This window comes from Anser brachyrhynchus, assembly GCF_964034855.1.
Source record: "Anser brachyrhynchus genome assembly, chromosome: 3".
In the NCBI taxonomy this organism is placed as follows: domain Eukaryota; kingdom Metazoa; phylum Chordata; class Aves; order Anseriformes; family Anatidae; genus Anser; species Anser brachyrhynchus.
In genome coordinates this window covers 65,116,803-65,131,219 of record NC_137696.1, presented here as the reverse complement: position 1 = coordinate 65,131,219, position 14,417 = coordinate 65,116,803, and the positions used below count along the sequence as shown (strand labels likewise).

At 38.1% G+C, this 14,417-nt stretch overlaps 1 long non-coding RNA gene across 1 annotated transcript; it reads left to right on the top strand.

The window, feature by feature from the left end:
* The first annotated feature begins 1,825 nt into the window (after positions 1-1,825).
* On the top strand, positions 1,826-11,939 carry LOC308191710. The gene is made up of 3 exons (XR_013948223.1): positions 1,826-1,919; positions 2,709-2,796; positions 10,875-11,939. It is a non-coding gene; the product is annotated as an uncharacterized lncRNA (long non-coding RNA).
* Positions 11,940-14,417: the final 2,478 nt, after the last annotated feature.

The window sequence follows — 14,417 nt, the reverse complement described above, 5'->3', positions numbered from 1 at the left end:
AATCGTTTAATGAATTTACAGACACCTTTAATGTGCTTGCACATTAAATTTGCAGGATTCCATTTGATAACCTGGATGCAAGAAACATGCTTTAAAAATAAATAAATAAATAAATCCTGTTTAAGTATAGGCCCAGATAAATTGATTTTCCTGTCTTCTACATCATGCATTCATTTTAAGAAGTATCCAAAGTTACATGTGAAATGGTAGAAAACCATATTGCTCACCAAAGGAAGTTAAAGAAGCCTTAATTAGTCACACTGATTGTGGTCTATTCCAAATTACAAAATCAGGTCTTGGAGTCTTTTGGGGATAACCAGGGACATAAACAAATGAAAATGGAAGGCAAAATAATTGCCACAAAAGAGGTGTATATATCAAGAAAGGAAAATAAAAATTGAGGAAAGTCAAAATGGTTGCATATATTTCCTTCAGAAAAGGCAAAATATGTAAAACTAGGCGTATGTAAGTTTTACCCAAACAAATTTCTAGTCTTTCTGCTATCCTGTCTCTCTGACTGTTAGCTAAAGCTGCCATTTGTAGCACTTTATAAAAGTAGCAAGAGGTAAAACACAGACAGAGTTTTAATACAGTTTAAAATTGATCTCTTAGCATCAGCAAGGTTGAGGAGAAAGTTACACTATTTTAGCTGGTGAATGGATGAAAGTGTTGCTTCGATGTAACAAGTTTTATTCCTATGAGAATGCTCAAACAAACAATCTGTTCAAGGTATAAGCAAATGTGATTATTTATAGTGCAAGCCTGATACAGACCTAACACACTTAACTGTGTGAATAGTACTCTGTGAGGTTATGTGAAAAAAATGCTGTTTGCAAGCACTGACACATGGCGTACAGCATTTGCTGAGAATGATAATGCAACATCGTCTCCAGATCCTCACAGGATGTGTATTCTTATTATTTCAGGGTGTCTTCCAAATCTATTTGATGTTATTGTAAGACTCACATAAAATTCAATGGTTTTTGGTCCTTAGCTTGTCATGTAAAATACTGGCTCAATACCGAGTTTATATTCGAAGTGAAATAAAACCTTCCTATTCCCACACCCTGAATAAGCACTTTCACCCTGTTGAAGATCCTTCCAAAAATAACAGGAAGCAGGCAGGTAATAGGTACTATCTGGACTAACATTATAATTGCAGCCCCAGGGAAGGATGGAATAATGGATTCTTCTATATTCATGTTCCCCACGACAAAATCTTCAAGGAAAAGGGACATTTGTAGTAACAGAGATTCCAAATCTTTGAATAATGACCTTTGGAAAGCCAGCCAATTAAACACTACTGAAAAATCAATAATTTCTACCAGTTCTCTGCAGTCCATATGTAACCTGTGTTTGTTTACTCTTTATGCTATTCCCCTTCTTGACTTTAGAAGAGGGATAAATGTCTAATAAAAAAGTGCAGAGGGATTTGTATAACCACAGCTCAGCAGATGTGCAGAGTACATATTTCAAACCGTAGAACACTATTGTCAGTGTGTGCAAGTATTAGCTTCAAATTACTCTTCATTAGGCTTTCTGCTGGTACGAGTTGGATGTCCTCAGCTGGAAGAAGGCTCATGCTGTGCCAGGGCAGTGCAGGTTAGCGGTGCGGCAGGCTGGAGTGCAGTGCTCCTGCTGGGGAATGCACTGTGTGGGCTGGAGAAGTGGGATCCGGCCTCTGTGAACACACACATCTACAGGTACATTCCTAGATGATGAACAAATAGCTCTTCTGTCAATGGTGTTTGCTCCTTCAGCTCATGATTTCCTGTTTCTTGGTGACCTTGGCTTCACCCTTAGCAACTGTGGTGAACCCCAGCTCCATGTTACCTGTGTACAGCAGTTCAGCAGCTTCTCGTGAACTAAACTTAGCACGGAAAACCAGGAAGTGAAGCCAGCACAGAGCTTTTCAAGTGGTGAGGTGGTTGGAGGTAGAACGAAAATGGTGGTGACTCACCAGCATGGGAGTCAAAGGAGATTGGGGGAAGAAGCTAGGGTCAGACACTGGTCTTAGTGGGTCTGGGAGTGATCTACAGGCAGCTGTGTAAGACCACAGGCTTAACCATGCAATCATGACTTATGGCGTTCCCTTCTGATAAGGAATTACAGCTAAGCCACCATCAATCAAAAAAATTAGCTATACGTAAGAAACATTTCTTTAGCTGCTTGATTCATGGACGTGAGAATTCACATAACAGTATTTCTCAAAGAGTTTCCCCATTCATTAATGTAAATTTGTTCTACTCAACACTGAATGGTTGGTTATGCAATTTGAGTGTGACGATTCTTGGGGGATTTGTACAGCATCAACAATAAGGTCTCTATGCTCATCAAATCCATGGCCTGCAGATGATCAGAGAATATATTTCAACCCTCACCTCACATTATCTTGCTAAACTTGTCCGGGCTGAGGAAACTTGTTTTTACTGTTCCCTGTGGGCCTCCCACTGAGAAACAAAAATGAGACGATTTCACTATTTCCATCTCTGCTCTCACAACCCACCTGATTCTGAAAAATCAAAAGCTCTCCCCTGAAAAAATCCTAAAAGGAAACAGTGATCTGCATAAAAGCGAGAGAACATTTACAAAACAATTAATTAAATCTCTGATCTGTGTACAAAAGACAGAAAGTAATCTATCAAGAATAATATATAAAACTAATATATAACTGGAAATAATTCATTTATTTGTGTTTCATCCACCAGCTGGTGAAGACCGTGAGATTTTCCTGGTAACATCAGTGAGAGCTAGAAGACAATATTTTATGTTCATGTTACGTTTTATGACACACGTGTAAGTTCCTGTTGATTTTCTACTCATCTCTTCCATTCTGTACTAATAGAACTATATTTAAACTTGAGGCAGCTATCATCCTCAAGTTAGTTAAACTCACCTGTACATGTTTTCTCTGCAAGTTTATTATTCTTTTCTGACAAACTTCTTTTCTGTCTTGTCCGGGAATACTGACCATTTTACAGATTATCAATCAGGAAGAGACTGCTGTTATCACATAATCTGACCTCCTACATTAACTATCTGAATGAGTTCTTCCATGAATTGGTGCATGACTTTTAGACTGTATTATTTTATCATAATCTCTTGAGTAAATGCTTCAAAATCAGAGAAAAAAGGTTAAGGCCTGCATCAAAAAATCCCTGGCCACTTTGTTCTACCTCCATTTTCGAGGCAGGTCTTACAGGCTACAACTAAGAAAATCAGATTGGAGGCTTCCCTGAAGACCACAAACATAATGTGGCTTCAATCCAGGTCGGAAAATCCCAGACAGATCCATTTTATCCAAACGTCCTAAAGGGAAACGTTCATATAACGTGCTGTCCAATTAGTAATACCCACACATTTTCCAGGGTAGTGCTAATTGTCTAGGGTCAAAACCATGCTAGGAAGTGTGATAAAACTGTAAAAGTATCAGCAGCTCCAGAAGGGTGCATGAGTATGAGCCTGAACCTTGTTTTATTTACAAGGATAAAAAAGCTCAGTGACCTTTATCTAAGCTTGCAGCATTCTTCTCTTAGGTTTCTCCATCTGCAGTGTACTTCTTTGTCATTTATGAAATTCTCTGTGTCATGATCCCTTCACTCCTCCCTTCTATTTGTCTTGACTTTTATGTGTCTAAAAACCTTATCTGCTACACCCTATCACAGTTTGGGGGCCTCAGGGTCTCCGAGATGAGTGCTCTTGCAGTTTCAACCTGCATCCCAGTTCTTGCATATTTTGTTTCCTGTTTGTTCCCCCAGATAAAAATGTGATGTAATACCTATCCTCTACAACAGGCTAAAGGCTAGCTGAAAGCAGTGGGATGGAGCAGTTGCCTTAGCTATGGAAATCTGACCGTAGTTGCTGAGAAAATGGGCAGGAGGTAGCCATCTTGATTGACGGTACATTGGTTTTATCCAAATGAAAACAATGTGTGAGGGAAAAGTTACAGCTTTGATGTATACAATGATAAGATCTTGTTGAATGTAATAAAAAAACAAGACGGCATAGAAATCTTTAAAAAACTGATAATTGAAAAATCTGAGGACTTACAGAAAGATGAATGTAAAGGAAACAAACTAATCATAACTCTATACAGTTGTCTTCTGAGACTGTCTTAAAATCAACCACAATTGTAGACTGTGAGAGGAGAAGTCAGGATTTATTACATAGACGATCTTTCAATATGAATTTGAGTACACTGTTAATCTTTACAGCGTTGAATTTTCTCCACAGGTTCAGGTTCCCATTCATTCTGGGGGCCAGTGAAGTAGTTGAAATTTCTGTTTAGTCATCATATACCCTATTGGTTTTTGTCAGTATTTCTCATGGTTTGTTATTCTTTTTGGCAGTACCTATCTTTCGGAAAGCATCATATACTCTAGTGAAAACAAATGACGTGAGAAAGCCCAACCCTCCAAGCTGAGGTGCTTGAACATTGAGAGGCAGCTACTGATACCATCCTAGTTTTATGTCTGTTTGTGGAGGAAGGCGGGAGTTCCTGACTGTTCTTGTCCAATCTTAATTCTGTCATGATAGTGGTGAGTTTTCTTTTCAGATAGTCAGGAGATGTTACTTCCTTCTTCACTCAATATGTCTGAAGGCAGGGAATGAGATCTTAGGAAAGTAGATGTTCACAGCCCTTGAATCAAGGGCAGTTCGAATAAAAAAAGACCTTCTATGGATACAGCTTCTATTGGGATCCCAAGGTAGGATGGGAATGTGGTACAGAGACTGGAGCCATAGTTTCTGGGAAAGAGCTAAGGAATAGGAGTTGTGGCAAGTGAGGACATAACTAGGGCCCCAAATTACCTTAATGGAGGTAGTTGACTTCAATGCTTAAAATTTTTTCATTTTTGCTAGCTAGTTACTAACTTCTCTAAAGCTAGTTAATTTTATTTTCAAGGTCCTACACTGGACCTCTGGAACTCATACAGTCACACATGATTCACATTACTTCTGAGACTACTTCAAACACAGATGCAGGTGGCATCACAACAGTGTTGGATATCACCCTCTGCAAGATGTGCCTTTCTCAAAACCACAGACTGCCTCTGTGGTTGTTGTTTTAGAAGAAGCCCTTCAGCTGGTGTTATCACATGATGACACAAAGTGTGGGAAATGAGACAGTCAACAGGTGCTAAGAGACCTTGAAGACTAGGAGAAAAAAAAAAAAAAAAAAAGAAAGAAACACTAAAGTTAGGCCAAGAGGATACAAAAGCACCAAAGGTTTTGACAATTGTTTCTGAGATAAAAAGAACCCAAACCAAGAGAATTATAGGTCATTCTAGCTAGACCAGAGGAAACACTGTGCGAGAACATTATATTTATAGCCCTTATCTTCACGTGATTGTACAATTTCCCTACTCTATTTACCTACTCTATTTCCCTACTCCAGACTTTATGGAACAAAGTAGGAAAAGCTTTATTTACTGCTGTTTATTTGGAAGACTGTGCTTACAACAGTAAGACCATGCAACACTTTGTTGTTGTTTTAGCTTTTTCACTTTTTCAGTGAAAACTTAGTTTCAGGACAACTATAAGGTTGTCTGTGGCAAACTCACTCCTAGAATTAATGAATAGTTGGGGAAAATACTCTGATTCAGATGCCCTAATTTTTTCAGTTTATTTTTAGCTTGGTTTCCTAATGTAATGAGGATTTGATTGTGCTATCTGTCCAGAGGTCTTTCTGTCCCTTTTTTTGTATGCCTCCTGCCCAATATCTTCTGATTTCACTGACCAGTTTCTACAAACTTCTAAGTGTGATAAGTATCTTAATGATAATTATGATTTTAAGTGTTTCATGGAATTCAGCTTCTAGGTGGAATAGCATCCCACATAAATACTGCAATAGAGCACAGGGGAGGAGAACTTGGCAGATACAAAAAATATTTGCCTCATTGGCCAATGTACCCACTCATAGTGGCTGGCCACTAAGCACAGCAATGCCTCCAAGTCAACCACAGTATCAACATCTCCTTCCCTCTTGAGGTACTGAGGGAATTATTGTAGAGGAGGGACTATTGTGGTGGAAAGGGTTAAGGAATAAAGGATTCAAATCTGTAAAAAGACAGTAATTCCTCTGCTGATAGAACCACCTATTAATTACGCATACAAAAACTCTTTGCAATCACCAGAAATATTCAGTATGCAGTAGGCTTTTCAATAAGCATATTCATGAAGAAGTACCCCAAATGCATCTTTAAATGCAATTAAATATGTGTACAAAATAGCTGAGGCATATTTTTATATGTTTATGCACCAATTCTAAACATTCAAATGCTTACTTGAATATACAAATACAATGTACAATTGCAGCTGTTGTAATATAGGCACCCAGAAAATTTGATTATTATTTCAGTTTGATTAACACTATCAATTTTATCCAAAGACTAGTGACAAAAATCTCAAGTCAAATTAAAACAGTAACTATCCCAAAGTATTTTAGTATGCTATATATACATTTATTTATTTGCCAAAGCAACACTTTTAAAACTGCTAGAAGACCAAAACTGAATAAAATTAATTGAAAGAATATATGTTTCAAACCAAAGGCTGATAATGAAAGGTATCTTCTGAAACAAAGGCTGAAAAAAACTTCCAGTCCAAGACACTGTTTTTTTATTGCTATCACCAGTGGGGCACATGGCCCACCGTGGCTTCTCTGCCAGCTCTTCTTTTTATGAGTCAGCAGGGGATCAAAAGTCTGTCAAACAACAGAAAGGAGATAACACATTTGTAGACCACACTACTTCACACATGCCTCCACAGCTTTATTCGAGTATGCCAGAAGAGGAGAATCAAAATGACTGCTTCGTCAAATCCAGCCACGTGCCACTCAGTGCAAGCCTTGGTGAGTTGGACAAAAAGGCAAAACTGTCTGCTAATGAGATTAGCATTAACAAGGGCAGTAGGCAGTCAGCTTGGACACTGCTGCAGATTAGCCTGTGATCCCAGCTGCTCTGCCCAGCAGAGATGTATTGGTGCCCCAGGAACTGTTCCCCAAGATGTTCTTATTCCACCTACAGCAAACCCTTGGATTTCACTCCAAGAACGCCAGGAGGGAGAAGTGTGGGGGCTACTACTGGCAAAACTGCATTACAGATTTAATCTTACTGATTTTAATTTGAACCTGCATAAAGAATCCATCCCTGTATATAAAAAAAAAAAAAATGTATTTTACTGGTGAAGAATATTTCTGCCTGGATCAACAAACTGCTCTAAAATGAAGTAATTACCTCTAAATTAATACACAATGGATGACTTTAAGATTATGTACACCAACTTTACACATGCATTTGTTTTTATTTTGATTTCTAAAGAAATAAATGTAGGGAAACATTAGTACTTTTATTACATATGTTCACAACTTTCTGATGTGACTGCAGGTATAAGCAATAACTTTTATAGATCATAATTATTAGCTACAGTTCTGCACTAATTGTTAAAATAATGAAAAATTCCTAAGATAAGTATGTCACATACAATAGAGAAAAGAAGATTAAATAACAAGCCTAATGGAAAATCACCTTTAAAATCAGCAGCACAAATCTTCCCCAGAGACTGAGTACAGTCAAAATAAAAAATTCTACTGAATAATTAACAGGTGTTATTGAAATTGGGGTGGAGTGGTTTTAGGCTAGTATCCTGAAGGAAGTAGTAGAGTACCACACTAAATCATGCATTACAGGAAAATGAAATCCTACCCACCTAGCTGCTGTTGAACCTCTAAGAACTGTTATTGCACAGGTGCTTAAGAAGACAGGAGTTAAGAAGGAAGTCTGGAGCTCAACTGCATCCCTCTGCTTTGAGAGTTTTAAGCACTGCTCCAGCAGACAGCTAAATCATCCTGGCAATATGACAGGCAGTAATGTCGATGAACAATATTGCTGCTAGCTCTAAGCAATTAGAATCCAGCTCCAAAACTCAGTGAAGTCAAACATGAATGGGTTTTCAGTGGGCTTTGGATTAGGTCCCAGTTGCACAAAAGCTGCACTAAGGGCCTTGGAAGAGAAGAAGCCCATGAAACCCATCTTGTGGCAGTCCACAATCTTGGGTACCTACAAATAGATTTCTCTCTCAAATAAATGGAACCCAAAGGTGAGTTCAGCTCTCTTTGTTTTGACTATTCAAAGCATGTAAGAGTTGAACTGAAAGGGGTACAGAAGGTAGTGTTGCATGATGAGCTAGTCTTGCAGTCTGAACCAAATGTCCTAATAGTATGAACTGCTGTAGATTAAATACTAAGTAATATCCTGAATAACTGAAAATAAAAAAGAAACAACAAAAGGTATTATTTAAGAAAAATACCTGCTTGACATATGAAAACTCTGACCACATTATGAGTCATTGCAAATGACTTCTGATGATTCATTGCCATTTTTTAAAAGCTCTGATAACAATCTCTAGTTGTTTCCAAAAACGTTTTTTCAAACAAATGGCTTGGACAGCTTTTCATGTCACAAGCCTGCATCTTCTTTGTAAGCCCCAAAACTAGCATATTAGGGTTGTATTAGGTTAAGATTGCTTACATTTCTTGTTCCTCATCTCTTGGAAGGCCATTTCTAGCGTGGTACATTTAGAACTTGACTGCTCCAACTCTGACTATAAATTACTTTTACTTCTGGTGGTTATAGTCATTTCCTAGGAACTGGGAATAAGGCTCATGGTTGGAGACCACTGGAATGCCATCTGATTCTATCTTTTGGTTGCTAACATGGCCTCTGTTCGAGCCAGTGACTCATACCTTATTTATGCAGGAATGTTTAATCACTTGCTTACACCAGTATCATTGCACAGATAAAAATAGAACCATGGACATTCTGTCAGGTATGAGAACGTTTCTTCCAGTCAAGCATGAATCCCTTTCCAAATGACATAACATAAACTGAAAAAAAAAAAAAGTTTTTCCATATCAGAAAAAGACAGTTGTGGGTTGTTTGAGTCTAACTAAATCAAAGTAAGTTGGCAAATTCAGCAAAGTCCATTTAGACAGGGTTTAGCAGTGAAAGACTCAGCTCTTATATTACTAGTCCTTCTGACAGTCCTCACAGCATTCTGTCCTAAACCTTTTCTTTCCTCTCTTGATTGGAATTTAGGCACGGTATAGAGTGTCCCAGCAGTCCCACAGGACCCAGACAAATTGTGCAGGCAACAGGTTTGAAAATTGCCATTATACAATTTTGGAATAGCTTTGAATAATTTTGGAAAGTCATTCAAGTTAAATCTGCTTTGCAGATAAATTATTTGAATAAAATAAATGACACACTTCCTAGTTGAGACCGCAGGAAGAATTTCTCCAGTCTATTCATTCCATTGCACCTTATTACACAGAAGAAATATGAAAATTTGGGATGGGAAACATCAATAGTCAGATAATTCTTCCAGTAATTCTGCTCCAAATTTTCGTTCTACTCCAAGGCATACATCAGTGATTGCAACCACATGAAATAAAAGCTGGTCTTGGGTTATTCATTGAGCACTGCATTGAGACATCGTTTCTCACCATATGAGAGATGGTCCATCCTAGTCCATCTCCTAGTCCATTTCAGAGAGGCTAACTGAACACTCTCAGCTTCATTTGAGCTAATCCACTCAACTTCTTAAAGGAGTGCTTACATATTGGTTACCAAGTCTCACCTGGGAATCTCAGCTGGGTGTCAATTTTTCCTAAATCATCTGTTGGAAAAATAGGGCAGAAATATGAACAGGTCATAGGAATGCAAGTCTAGACTGTAGACTGTAAGAATATTCATACTGGATCAGACCTAAGACTGATCTAGTTCAGTATTGGACCTGTGTGTCAGCCACCAACAAAAATGATAAGGGGAGAACATAAGGAACAAGGCCAAGTACTGAGTGATGCTGGTGTTTATCAGCAATCAGCAGTTTTGGTGAAAGCTGAAACCTCCTGAGGGACACGTTCTATATGGATTTATCTGATCTCTTTTAAGTCATCTATACTTTGGACATCTTGGTATCCTATGACACTTGGGCATCACCTGGAAAAAATATGCTCCTTCACTTAAACCCGTTGCCTGATAATTCTACAGATAATTTTACAGAGTGGCTCTAGTCCTTGTGTTGTAAGAAACAGAAATAAAAGTCAAGAAGAGCTTTTACGAAGTGTAAAACCAGTGTGTTGTGTCATATTTAATGTATTAGACATTAATATTTACTTGTAAATCAATATAATTGTGCAAGTCCTTTCTGAATTTGCCATTTGTTTTTAATGCGCGTGGACCTGGCAGTTTATTCCATTTCAGTTACAGTATGGAGATCAACGCTTTTCTGATTCCTATGGGGACATCTGTTCATTAGCACGCAGGGTGGCCAATATCGCTTTAGGTAAAGATCAGCTAGTTCCTCTGTTCTACACACTTGGGAAGAATAGCACTGCTTATAAAATGTAACAAATGTTTCCTGGACTCTAGCCAATATATTTTTGATCCCTTCTTGATCTTCATTTTCACTAATCCTTTTCTTTTTGTATTCTTGCCTTTTGTTGACATGCCAAAATTCTGTCAGTCTTGTTTCCTCTTTCAAAAAACGTATTTTTGTTAAGTTGAATTAAGCATTCTACCCTGTTGCCAAGAGCAAATTAAGTTCCCCCCACACTGAAATCAAATTTCGTAAAGTGTCCGGACAATTAGCTCTAATATGTGGTTGCTGTAACTCTTAATTTTCCCCTTTCAAGGGTTTTCTTTTCCTCTGTCTTTGTCTCTGAACAGAAGACGTGAGATTCCTTCTCTTCCCTCTGGTTGTGGCCTTTTAGTTCCCCAGCATCCAGCAAACATCCACTGATACTTAGCCAAACCTCACTTTTAATCTATAACCCAAAGGTATTTGAAGTAACAAATTGTTCATTCTTCAAGCAGAAAGCTGAGCTTGTGGACCAGCCTGCTGGAACTGGAACAAAACTTGAAGAACAGACTTCTGAAGAGCTTTCCCAAGCACCACGTTTAAGCACATCATATGCACACCGAGAGATTTCCCATGACAACTGAAAACTGGCACAGTTCACCCACATAACTCAACAACAGAAGTCTTTCACGTCTTTGCATTTGTTGTCAGGTTTGATTCCAACAGGCTCAAGGAGAAAAAAATATGAGTACATAATTATTCCAAGCTGATGGGGAAAGGCCCCATTTGAGAAAGACCATGACAAAGTCCTGCTTGGTGTTGTATGGTAGAACGGCTCAGTTCTGGCTTAGCCTTCTAGCAACCCTTTGGCATTCTCACATCTACTGCTGTAGGCTTTCCTCTCCAGGCTACCTTCAGCAAAGAGGTTCGCCTTATCCCCTTCCCCAACCTGTTGTACTGATGTACATACAAGATGCATAAGACAAGGAATAAGACTTCTCTCTGATAGCCATTCCAAGCACTCTGATGAGGAAGGATGTAATCAAAGCCAAGGAAGCAGTTGTTTCAGTTCCAATAAAATGTCATATCAAAAAAAAAAAAAATCCTGGACAGTTTCCCAATGTCAACTAGATTACGATCAACTAATTTGTTCATAAGGAATTTGACAGTTTGAACATTACTCAGTCAGCCACTGTCCCTCTCTTTCCTTTACATCCCCATTTATTTTGGCAGACTTAATAGTGCACATGATAAAGCTGTGTTAGAGTAACAGCCATAGAGCTATTTTAAACATAGCACTGGAAGACAGAGAAAAGGTTCTTGGACTCCAGAGGATGTCTATATATATCTACAAATTGACCAGCCACACTGCAAATGCTCTAATGAAGCAACAACTTATTTTAACATGAAACCTGCAATTACATGAAATACTCTTTTGTTAAAAAATAAATAAAAATAAAAATACTTCTCTCTGCAGATGCATGCAGATGTGTTTTCCTGCCTCACATACTACCCATTGCCAATTGCCAATCCTTGTCTAGATATTACTCCTTTAAACCCAAAATGTGGGTAAGTTTGGTTGTTCCTTTTCTCTCCCTTTTCATTTCCAGTCACCCCTGCAACACTCCTTAGGCTACCTCTTCCCTAATTTTATTTTCTTTCAGCCCTTATAAGTGATTCAGAAGGAAGAGAGTCAGGTGTCTAGCCATCATTGACTTTCACCACAGACTAGGCACCAACTGCCCTTCAGTGTTTTGCAAATTCTTTTATGAATAGTAACATGTTAATAACTCTGTCTCTATTTTAAATTAATGTGGCCACAACTGTGTTCACTAATTCATAACCAGTCTGCTCCCTGGCTTTCCTGATACCCATCCATTGCAGTCAATTTTCTTGCTCCTTCAGGTGACTTAAAATAATCTGCGTGTGGCCGAGAGCAAGAAAACTCAGTATGTATCTCCAGAGAACAGGCAGAGGGATACTGGGGGAGGATGTGGTGACAGGTGAGAGGTAAAGCAACTTTTCCTTCAAATGCCCCACCACTGCCTGTGGAATGGGTGGGAAAGGGTTTGGAGCTGGGTCATTGGGCAGCCTGCGTCTGAACCTCCTCTGCCTTTTACTCTAGGCGTCCTGGAGTACTTAGCGATTCACACCCCTGCACAGACTCATATCGCATGATCTCACCACAGCAGCCGCATGTGACCCACTCCCATCTTCATGCAGTACAATAATGAGGCTAGCCACCTTCCTCTGTTGCAATCAATGTCAGAACTGTACTGTCTATAATCGTAGTGCTCCTAAGAAAAGTCTGGGATATTTGAAGGCAAGTCTAATAACCATCAATTCCCACAAAGCCTGAAGTTTCACAGTAACACTCTACGCCCAATTTCCTCCTCCTCCTCCTCTATTTCATGAGCCTCCCCCTACTCCTCTCTCTTCATCTTTTCATTTCCCATCTGGCAAACCTGATTCACACACTATTCTATCCCACAAGCTTCAGCTTCTTAATCCTCCTTGATCCTCACCACTGATAAGAGTGACTTCTTTGTTATTAATGTTATCAAAAGGATGAATTAAAATTAATGCAAGACTTGTAGTTCAGCTGCATTGTTGAAGTGAGAAGTCAAGCCAGTCAAAACAGCAAATGAAACATGCTCAAAGGCATATCACAGCAGCTTTTAAAAGAAAACACATCCTCTTTAGAAAAACACAGGCTTCTAAAGACAAGAGAGAAAGGTGCATGATCATGCAAGGGACAATATGTATTCACAGAAGCTATTTGTGAAGTATATATGATATTTTCCAAACATTTTAGGTCAGTTACATGATCAGTACAACCCATCTCATAATATAGCTATGGTATTCCCCTGTCAAATCTACAATATGATCTTCTACAGAAAAGAAGAAAAAAAAAACCACAACACAATAGTTATACATATATATATATACACAATACATATATATATACACACACATTATACACTTAACACAATTTTCCTAATAAAATTAGTCACTATTTTTTTGTAGAATTTCCTTATATTAGAAGACACATGCAATATATATATATTAAAATATATATATATATATTTTATCCAATATCTTTGAGTCAGTTCATAATGCCATATAACATATAGTTACCGTTTTTCGGCTTTGAGTCAGATGAAGAGGTCACTTTCTTTTTGAACAGTGATTGTAGTCTGTTTCTTATTTGCGTTCATTCTCATTGATTTTGAAGCTATATTTTGCAAGGTAAGTAGTACTTAAACTTGTATTTCCTGGCCTTCAGGTTAGGATTTCCACAGTTACAGCAAGTAGTCTTGAGAGGCATATTATTTTACAAATATATTTACTAAGCATGTTCGTGGGGGGAAAAAATCAGAAAACCTCAGATGAAATAGAGATTTAAATTATCATGAGGCATAAAAGGCAAGAAAAAAAAAAAAAAAAGAAAAAAAAAGTAGCTATGAATGTATTAGAAAAAGAGGAAAACAATTCATAGATCCATTGCTTTATGTAAGAGGAAAGCAAATGTGCCTTCACACACACAGACACAGAAGATAAGTTGCAATCAAGACATTTGTCTGAAAATATATTTTAACAAAGACAGAAAAATACTGGGCAGAGCACAGAAAGAGCAAGTTTATTCTTTCCAAAGAAGGTTTAGATAAGTGACTTGCATTGTAGCTGGCAGAGCAAGATGAAAATTACTCTAGAAGAAAACTAGCAAAACTTGGAAGTAACCAGGCTAGCTGATATTGGAACTAACAAAGACACTTTCCCAGATATGAGTGATTTCCTTTGATAACCTGGGGAGGACAAAGGAGGCTCCAGAAAATGAGAAAGGACATACACCTTTTAAAGAAGGGAAAAGGAAGATGTGAAGATGCCAGGCATTATGAACTAATCAGTCTATAAAAATCCTGGAACAAATTACTAAACAATCCATGTAAAGTGCCTTGAAGATAATAAAGTGATAAAAACAGGCAACAAGGGTGTGTCAAGAACAGCTCACTTCAAACCAAAGTAAATTATTTCTTTGATAGGTTAACAGACTTAGC